We start from the raw sequence: 8,787 nt of genomic DNA, 5'->3' as shown, positions 1-8,787 counted from the left end.
TGTGTGTGTGTGTGTGTGTGTGTGTGTGTGTGTGTGTGTGTGTGTGTTTTCCTTTCATATAAATGGGATCACACTTCACATACTGTCTTAACAACACAGATTTGCTTATAGATACAAAATGAATGAATGAAGCAATCAATCAGTGTACACTTACAAAGAGAGATGTCTGGATAAAGTTTTAATAATAGGGATCTCTAAGTGGTAAGATGGTGTGTGGCATGTATTTTGGGTTCTTCACTGCATTTTTTGAATTTTTTACAGTGAACATTGGATTGTCCTTCCAAATACAGTAACACGATTTTCAAAGGATGTTAGAGGAAATTTATTTTACATATAATAAATCCCAAAAGTGAATATGTCCTCCAACACAGAAAGTATACAATAACTACACCTTAGCACTTGTCTTCTGTTTCACACAAAGAGCTAAAATGAGTATGTACTGACATGAGTTTTAAACATTATGAATAACTCAATTTCACGTCATTTTGACGGGACCAGATGCCCTTTTGTATATTGATGATACTAGCTGAGCTAGAGCCTGTCTGTGGAGTAGGAGTATAGGTGTATCTTATATGTAAGCTTATACAAATATGTGTGTCTGCAATCTGTATTAGGACTTGGCAGGTTCCTTCCTCACCAGTGCTATAAGACTCCTTGCAAAAGAACCCTGCCTTTTAATGAGTTTACCATTAAAAAAAAATGGGACACTGCCTGGTTCCACAGTGTTAAATGAAAATAACATTCAGAGTTGAGTTAATCTGATTGCATAGGATCTATTTTCCCCCTTGCTGCAAATCAGAGCAGTTTTCAGCTAACAAGAATGGGTGCCCTACTTGAACGGGCAGGGGTACTGCTGCTAGTCAGAGCAGCATTTAGCATGGCATTGCCATCATTACATCCCCAGGTTCGAGGCAATGAAACTCCAGGAGCGGCAAAGTCAAATCAGTTCAATTGTCTGATTGTTCATACTCATAAAGTGGGGAAGCTGGCAGGGGTCCGGCATAAAACTTGGAGTTCTGCACTGGAGCTCCTTTAAGGTAATTCATTGCCCTCTGCAGTAGCTTAAATCAGAAGGGCCAGCACAGTCACAGTAAATGCAGTTCCCCACACTGCTTGAGAGCAATATCGCAGATAGCCGGCTGCTATGCCAGATGTCAAAGGTGCACTAAAAGCACTTGTTTTTGATCTACCCCATTCCCGAGAAGTACAATGGATGGGCCTTTAAGCACTGCCATAAAAAAAGATTGTGATTAATGAAGCAGCACAACTTAATAAACCAAGTTGACTCCCGCTTCCTTCTCCTAGGCATTTTCACTGTCCACAAAGCCGTTCTTTTACTTAGCAGCAGGGACATGTAAAATGTTAATCATCAATCTGTGGGCCATTAAAGAAGTTGCTTTCCCTTTCTCAACTTGAAAACCAAGGGGGAATGATAATAGGTTTGGTTAACAGAGCCATTCACATAATGGAGATGTGTGGAGGAAAGCTTTGATAGAGTCAGCGTGGGAGCCTTGAGCACTAATCCATCCTGCTCTCTGGGACCAGGAGTTCAGAGCCTAGCTGAGGCTGGGAGGCTCAGGATGGAGACTGGGGGGAATGTCTTGATCTGGCTGGACCAACAGGAGGTTACTGCACCTGAGTGAGGCCCCAAATAAGATGAGAAGGCATGGACGCTTTCTGTGCCAGAAGAGCTGGACGACGGCTGTAGGTATTGTCTGACCTTATCTGGCCTTCTTCCTCACAGAACAGAGGACCACAGCAGCCTTCCCAGGTAGGCAATGGCTGTGTTCCCTCCACCAGGTAAACTCTGGGTCATCCTCCGTGACCAACAGAACCGTCCCTTGCCCAGAAAGCAACAGAGTTTTCGGCGAATTCACCAAAACCCAATGAAATACTTTCTTTGCTGGAGTCAAAGGTATATCAGTCAGAGATACACAACTTAAAATTTTACCCATGGTTTAGGAATTGCTTTGGCAGGGGCAGGAGTCAGAGACACAGAGATCGGGCACATGGTCCACAAATGTTTGATATAGTCAACCAGTTAATTTTGGCAGGAAAAAGAAAAACTACTGGAAGACGGTATCAGGACACTTTGAAATGTCCATGGTTAGGAAAGGTGATGCTAAAATTAAGAACAGTTCACTGCCTCTCTTTTCACTCCGTTAGGGAAACTCTTGGTCTTGTCTTACCTTGGTAAAGAAAGCTTAGACTGCAAGCATGAGGAGATGCCTCCAGCTCCTAGAGAGAGTGTGTGCCTGATGACCCCAATGAGAGGAGGGCCGAGAGCCCATGGCATTTTGAGAAACTCTATCTGGTCAGCAAAGTGCTATTTCCCTGCTAGAACCTTTACCTTTCAGATTGAGAAAACTTCCATCAGCCATATCACAGATAATAATGATATTATTGGTGATATGAAGTGAATCTGGAAGGTATGAACAGTTAGAGCCCTTCCCAAAAAACCCTTAGAGCCAATTCTACTGACTGTAATCACTCGCTGAACTCTTAAGTTCCTGTGGGCAGTGTCTACATCACAGTCAGTGTTCTAAGGCCAAGCAGGTTATACTCAGTGGATGATTAATAAACGTCTGCTGAATTAATTAATTAACCCAGAATTGATTATGTTTAAAGCATTTCCTAACTTCCCCAGCCTGCATAATAAAACTCATTTGCTAAAATTACATGAAAAGCTTTTATCAAATTTACCCATTTTTCTCAGCTTTATCTCATGCTACCTCCTACTATATCCCAATATGTACCTAGTTTCTAGGTATCCCAATACCTAGAGACTAGCTATACAACTATTCACCATTCCCCAAACATCTCTCCCAGCTGCCGTTCCCTCCACCAGGTGAACTCTGTGTCATTCTCTGTGAAGCCTTCCCTTCCCTCTTGAGAAAGGGAGTCCCTCTTTCACTGGAATTCAAAAGCATTTTGCAAATGCCCCAAGTTTAGCTTCTGGTGCAGTGAGGTTGTTTTACATGTCTGCCTTCTCACAGACCTGTGAGTACCCACCTTCCTAATCATGGCAAACACTAGGCACTTAGTGAGTCTTAGTTAAGTCAATAAATCAATGACTGAACCAGTAAAGTAATGGAGCAGACACTGGGGATTTACCCCCAAATCACATGTTCTGTCTAGTCCACCTATGCTCTGTCAGCCATGGCTCTAGGGGACTGAGAAATGAACAGATCATAAATTTTCACAATAGTACTCTAAAAATGTCCTCAATTTTAAAATCTGATAAAGTGAAATGTTTCATGAAAATGTTTCAATTCCCCACCCACTGCCCTTCAAGAAATGGTCCAAGATGACTCTTAAAAATCATTTTCAAGCTTATGAATCCAAGCTTTAAAGTCAGAGCAATGCTTAAGTTCTTCTACTTTGTGGGAAAAGTATATGATAATTAACTCTCTTCATAAAATTTAGTTAATTTCCCATCTCTTATGTATATCCAAGTTTTCCACCTCCATCTTAGCTCTTGCCACAGTAAAAATTTACCATGATCATGGCCATTCAGTGTAGGAAATTAATTAACATTCTCCACAGGACCCTCATTTGTATAGTATATTAATAGGCTCCTTATGTAAATTTCTACTCTTACCTCACTGCTTATATGCCTGCTAGCTGGCTGTATGCAATTTAGAAATGAGGGCAAGACATTTTTGATTTCACGTGATGCCGCTTAGAGGGACGGTGAGAAGGGAAATGGATGGAGGTCAAGCAGTGAGAGAAAAGTCACAATGGACATATTTTATAGCTGTCACTAAACTAACAGTGCTCAATAAAGCCAACTCTCATTCCAAGTAGATTTTACTTTTTGTGTCCAGTAGATTTTGCCATTATAAGTAAATTATAGGAAAACAAAAGGGAATATACCTGATGATATTGTGAAGATGCCTGGTGCAAGAAGATATGGAGTGTTAGTCAAAAGTGTTCCATGACCTAAATAAGGAGAACTTTGTATTAAACATTTCTGTAGAAAGAAAAAAACCCCACTCTCCAAAGCCCTCCCAAAGAACACTCCACCTTCCAGAGCCACACTCAATCAAGTGAAAAATTGGACCAGAATAAATAATCCTCAATTTGACACATTTGGTTAGCTGTCCATCAAACCCCTTTCTCTCTTTTTCTTGGACGCACTGCTACACTGCAGTTGCTAGCCTCTTTTGCGGGTAGGCAGGACTGTGTGATGGAGTTCTAGCTGATGGGACGTGAACAAAAGGATGTGTGCCACTTCTAGGGCTGACCCATAAAACCTCCCATGTGCTCTCTTCCCTTTCACGTCATTTTCCCCTTGGTGCCCGTCTGTTGAAGAGGATAGAACCACTTGTCAGCCTGGGTCCCAGAAAGACTGTGTGGAACAGAGAACTCAACCACTCGCCACAGTCTGTCCTGGAATGTTAAGTGAGAAATAAATGTCTATTGTGTCAAGTCATCACATTTTTGTGCCTATTTACTGTTGTTGCCCAGCCTCCCCTAATACAGAACCATTTCAATACTAGCATTCTAGGATCAATGTCATGAACTATTAGCCTTTTGTTTGAAAAGAGAAGCAGATGGGGGAGGTTATGCATGTGTGGGGGCAGACAGTATAAGGCCAATCTCTGTACCTTTTGTTCAATTTTGCTGTGAACCTAAAATTGGTCATTTAAAAAAGCCTCTTTTTTAAAAAGAGAGAAGCATCTCCAGCTCCACCAATCCTGGGTGGGAAACTGTTTTGGTGATAAAATAAGAATATCTTCAATAATAATGATTAACAACTTCCCAGCATGACTATTGTGTGCCAGACACTGTACTAGGTGTTCCATGTACATTATCTCTAATTCTCAGACTACTCCTGCTTGGTAGACATTAGGTTACACAGATGAATTTGCTCTACAACATTTAGGTACAAGAAATGGCACATTACCTTATTTTCCTAAGTCTAGAGAGAGGTCCGCTCTCTGCAAAAGGATAAAAGAGTTAGTCTCAGTCATATTTCGGGATTCCAAAACGTGTAAGAACAAAAGCAGTTCACCGGGTGCTTGGAAAACAGAGAAGGGCTTCTAACCTTGGCCATCAGGCCCACAGGCCCACGGGATCCACTCACAGGCAGGTGGCTCCACGTGCTCCATGACTAGCATGGACACGTCTTGTTCCCTGTGACTTCTCAGGCCATAGCTCTTAGTCAGTCCTGATATCCATGAACTGGCCCTTCACAAGCCCTACGCCTCTTACACAAAACACCATCATCTTCCCTGACTCCAGGAGTGAGTCTCTCTTCTCTTCTCAGGGTAGGCTTCCTCTGCCTCACCAGCTCCAAGTTCCAGCCCCCATCAATTTTCCAGATGTCTTGGTGAGAGGCTGTCATATTGGGACCTGCAACTTATGCAGTAAGCCATTACGGTCCTGAGGCAAGGGCATCCACCTACTGTCTTGGGATGGAGAATAGCAAGAAGAAAGGTAAGTCGGTATATTAACAGATCATCGTACCATATTCATATGATAAGCTGGGTTCAGAGAGGTTAATCAAGTTGCCCAAGGTAACAAATTATTCAGTGGCAGAGCTTCAGTTCAAACCTAAGTCCACCTGGTTTCAGGGTTTAGAGAACTTTCTACTATTCCATGAAGCCCCTTCTGGGACAATTCAAGGCATGCCAAAGGCCTAAGTGGCCTTTTATGACAATAGGAAATAATCACAAATCATCCTAAATAAAATGAAATATCTGAAAGACTCATTGAAATCCAAGTCTTACAGAGTCTTTTCACTGAAATCTCAACAGTCGCCCAAGCCTGGTATTCAAATAGCTACTTTCTGCTTATACAAACACACATATTATATACACACATACAAATAAGCAAAGTGAAATATTAAAATCATTAGTCATTAATTTGCAATATCATTTTGCAACTAGAATTCTAAAATCAGATACCTAATGAATTATCCTCTTTGAAAAGCATAGACAAGTAAATCTTATTTGACCCATAGGCCAGCCTTATAAAGATTTCCTAGTTAAAGACTTATTCACACACAGAAACATCTGAATATTTTTTAAGAAAACAGAGAAGAAGTTTAATACAACAAGAGAGCATTATTTGCCTTAACTCAAATTCAGTCATTAAGAAAAATGGTGATGACTTAGAAGGCCTGAGTTCTAGTCTCTCCTCAGACAATATAGTTATATTAACTTTGAGTGAAACACAATCTCTTTAAATCTCATTATTTTCATCGATCCTTTTAGTTCTCTCTCTCTTTTTTTCTAATTCTACATTTCTGGAAAAATAGGTACCTCACTTAGGTAAAATTAATGACGTTTCTTGGTTCATATTTGCAGCTAGTGTAGTACAAAAAGATGTAACAGAAATAGGAAGTCAGAGAAAGGAAAATGAAGAGAGAAGAAGGAAGCAAGGAAGCATGGAAGGATGCAAGGAAGAGAGGGAGGGAGGGAAGACGTGAGAAAAATAATTCTCATTATCATCCATATTTCTCAAGGCTGGTCACTTTCAGTTCTTTGGAATCAACCTGGAATATTGCACACTTTGGGTATTCCACTCCCACTGGAAGGCCCATACCTCTGGAGAAGATGGGATGAAACAGGATGTCTTAGCCTGACACCATTAAATATGTGATTTATCTAACTCTGTTCTGATTCCACGCACTTCATGCAACCCTTTGATTATAATCCAGCTTCCAAGGCCTCCAAGGACACAGTGTGATGGTCAGACTGATAAAGGTTTTGTCGTTTGCATAGATTCTATTTCTCACTATAAATTGATAAACTGGAATGTCACTAGTGCTATCAAATAGTTAGCTGCTGTATTGACCAACAAATATCTAATTTTTTAGGAAGACATAAAAGGAGGACAGAAATGCAAGTGGAAACAGAAAAATTCATTGGCAGACACAGTGCCAGACTCAAAAGAACCCACTCATCATCTTGCACTTACCTTCTGATGATGACAAGAGGAAGTGCCTCTACCATGGACTCACACTCTATGAACGGCTATTTACTGTGCAGCAAAGATTTCTTTGACAATGACATGTACAGAGAGGACACAAGGTAACATTCCGCAAATGCCAGTTTGGATTTTCTCATCCAGTGGCCTAAGTTAGGTCTGACTTCCAAATCTGTGTTTCAAACCATCATAGGGATTCACGCTCTAGTAATTCTAAGTGTGCTGGTTAGTATTGCCTAGCCATCTATGTCATTGATTTGATTGATCTTTAAATCCTGGCTCCTCCTTGGGTAGCTGACTTAATTAAGTTGCCTAACGTATAAGCAGCCTTTTCAAATCTTTGTAATGGGCATTTAGCACAATGCCTAGAACATAATGAGTGCTCAACACACATTGCCTATAATAATAATAATATTTAAAAGTTACCACTATAATCATTATCATTGCTGGGCAATGACAAATCAGTATACTGTAAACTCCTTATTTGTTTTGGAGAGCCTTGAAGACAGAAATGGATCTTATCTCATAGGTCTAACCTTAGGGTCAGGACATAACACTTGGTAAAGCTCAATGAGTATTTCTTCAATAGGATATATACGGAAGTTGTACAAAACTAAGGACTACACTGTACATCATCACCATACCTCTCTTCCAATCCCCAGAAGCCCTTTAGCAGTAGGCAAACACCCCATGTCATGAAGCCCGGCCCATGTTTGTTTTCTTCTGTAACACTCAGGTGATCTCCAGAACACATCACTCTCTACTCTCTCAATAAAATAATTCACCAGTCCTGCCACCATCCGTGATATTCTCTGTCCTCTCCCACAGCAGATACATGCAACCAACGGTCATTCCTCCTCCTTCTCTCCATTGTTGTTGCCAGCATCTCTGCTCCCCAAGTCCCTTTCTACAAAATTCCAGGGGCAAGTAGGGAATTCCATGGCAACACACTGTAACAGTTTTCTGGGACTGCCATAACAAAGCAGCACAGACTGGGAGACTTAAACAAGAGAAATTTCTTTCCTCCGGTTCTGGAAGCTGGGAGTCCAAGACGTCAGTGTGTCTGGTTTCTTGCGAGCCTCTCTCCTTGGCTTGGAGGTGGCTGTATTCTCTCGGTCTTCACATGATCATCACTTTCAGTGTGTCTGTGTCCTAATCTCCTCTTCTTATAAGGATATCAGTAATATTGAATCGGGGCCCACCCTAATGACCTGATTAAAACTTAATTACCTCTGTAAATACCTTATTTCCAAATACAATCATATTCCGAGGTAGTGGGGGTTAGGATTTCAACACGATTCAGCCCATAACACACACCAAGGATTTCTTTTGGTTACCAAAGCATCCTGAGGTTCTGTGACTTCTTACTGGTGACCAATATGATAAACAGAAAAAGATTCATTAGAAGCCAAAGTGCAATCACATGACACCAATGATGATTCCCCCAAATCCCTCCAGTGAAAGGCAATTATTATGTCCACATTTGGACAGTCATTAGCCAAAGGGTTTCTACCATAACAATTGTAAGGACTTTCTGACTAATATAGCAGGTGGAATTTCTAAAGGTTCAAAATGAAAACAAAAAACAAACAAATGAAAACCACTAGGGGAAGACGAGAATTCTAAAGGAAGTTAGTTACTAAAAGACACTGGCAAGCCATAGGCAGAATTTTCTTACTATTAAACAGCACTACACTGACAAAATCTAAATCAGCATTAATTAAATTTTTTGTAAAACATCAACCTTTGCAAATATCAAGATTCTAAACCTGCTCTTTTTTCATTCCTAAAAATATCACCAATGATGCTGTCAGATTTGGACTTTACCTATCCTGGAAGGCTTTCTTTGGG

The 8,787-nt window shown here is 40.8% G+C and overlaps 1 long non-coding RNA gene across 1 annotated transcript in view; it reads right to left on the bottom strand.

Moving 5' to 3' along the window:
* Positions 1-7,927, bottom strand: part of LOC113620042 (uncharacterized) — a 41,140-nt gene extending 33,213 nt beyond the window's left edge. The window contains exons 1-3 of the long non-coding RNA XR_003432637.1: positions 5,051-7,927; positions 4,910-4,943; positions 3,877-3,942 (exon numbers count right to left, since the gene is read on the bottom strand). This is a non-coding gene — a long non-coding RNA (uncharacterized LOC113620042). The remainder of the gene's footprint in view (positions 1-3,876; positions 3,943-4,909; positions 4,944-5,050) is intronic.
* Positions 7,928-8,787: the final 860 nt, after the last annotated feature.

The sequence above is a fragment of the Aethalodelphis obliquidens genome, unplaced genomic scaffold (assembly GCF_003676395.1).
Source record: "Aethalodelphis obliquidens isolate GAN/ISIS:26980383/991018 unplaced genomic scaffold, ASM367639v1 scaffold7, whole genome shotgun sequence".
In the NCBI taxonomy this organism is placed as follows: domain Eukaryota; kingdom Metazoa; phylum Chordata; class Mammalia; order Artiodactyla; family Delphinidae; genus Aethalodelphis; species Aethalodelphis obliquidens.
Note: the sequence above shows the minus strand (reverse complement) of the source record. Positions and strands in the feature narration are given on the sequence as shown.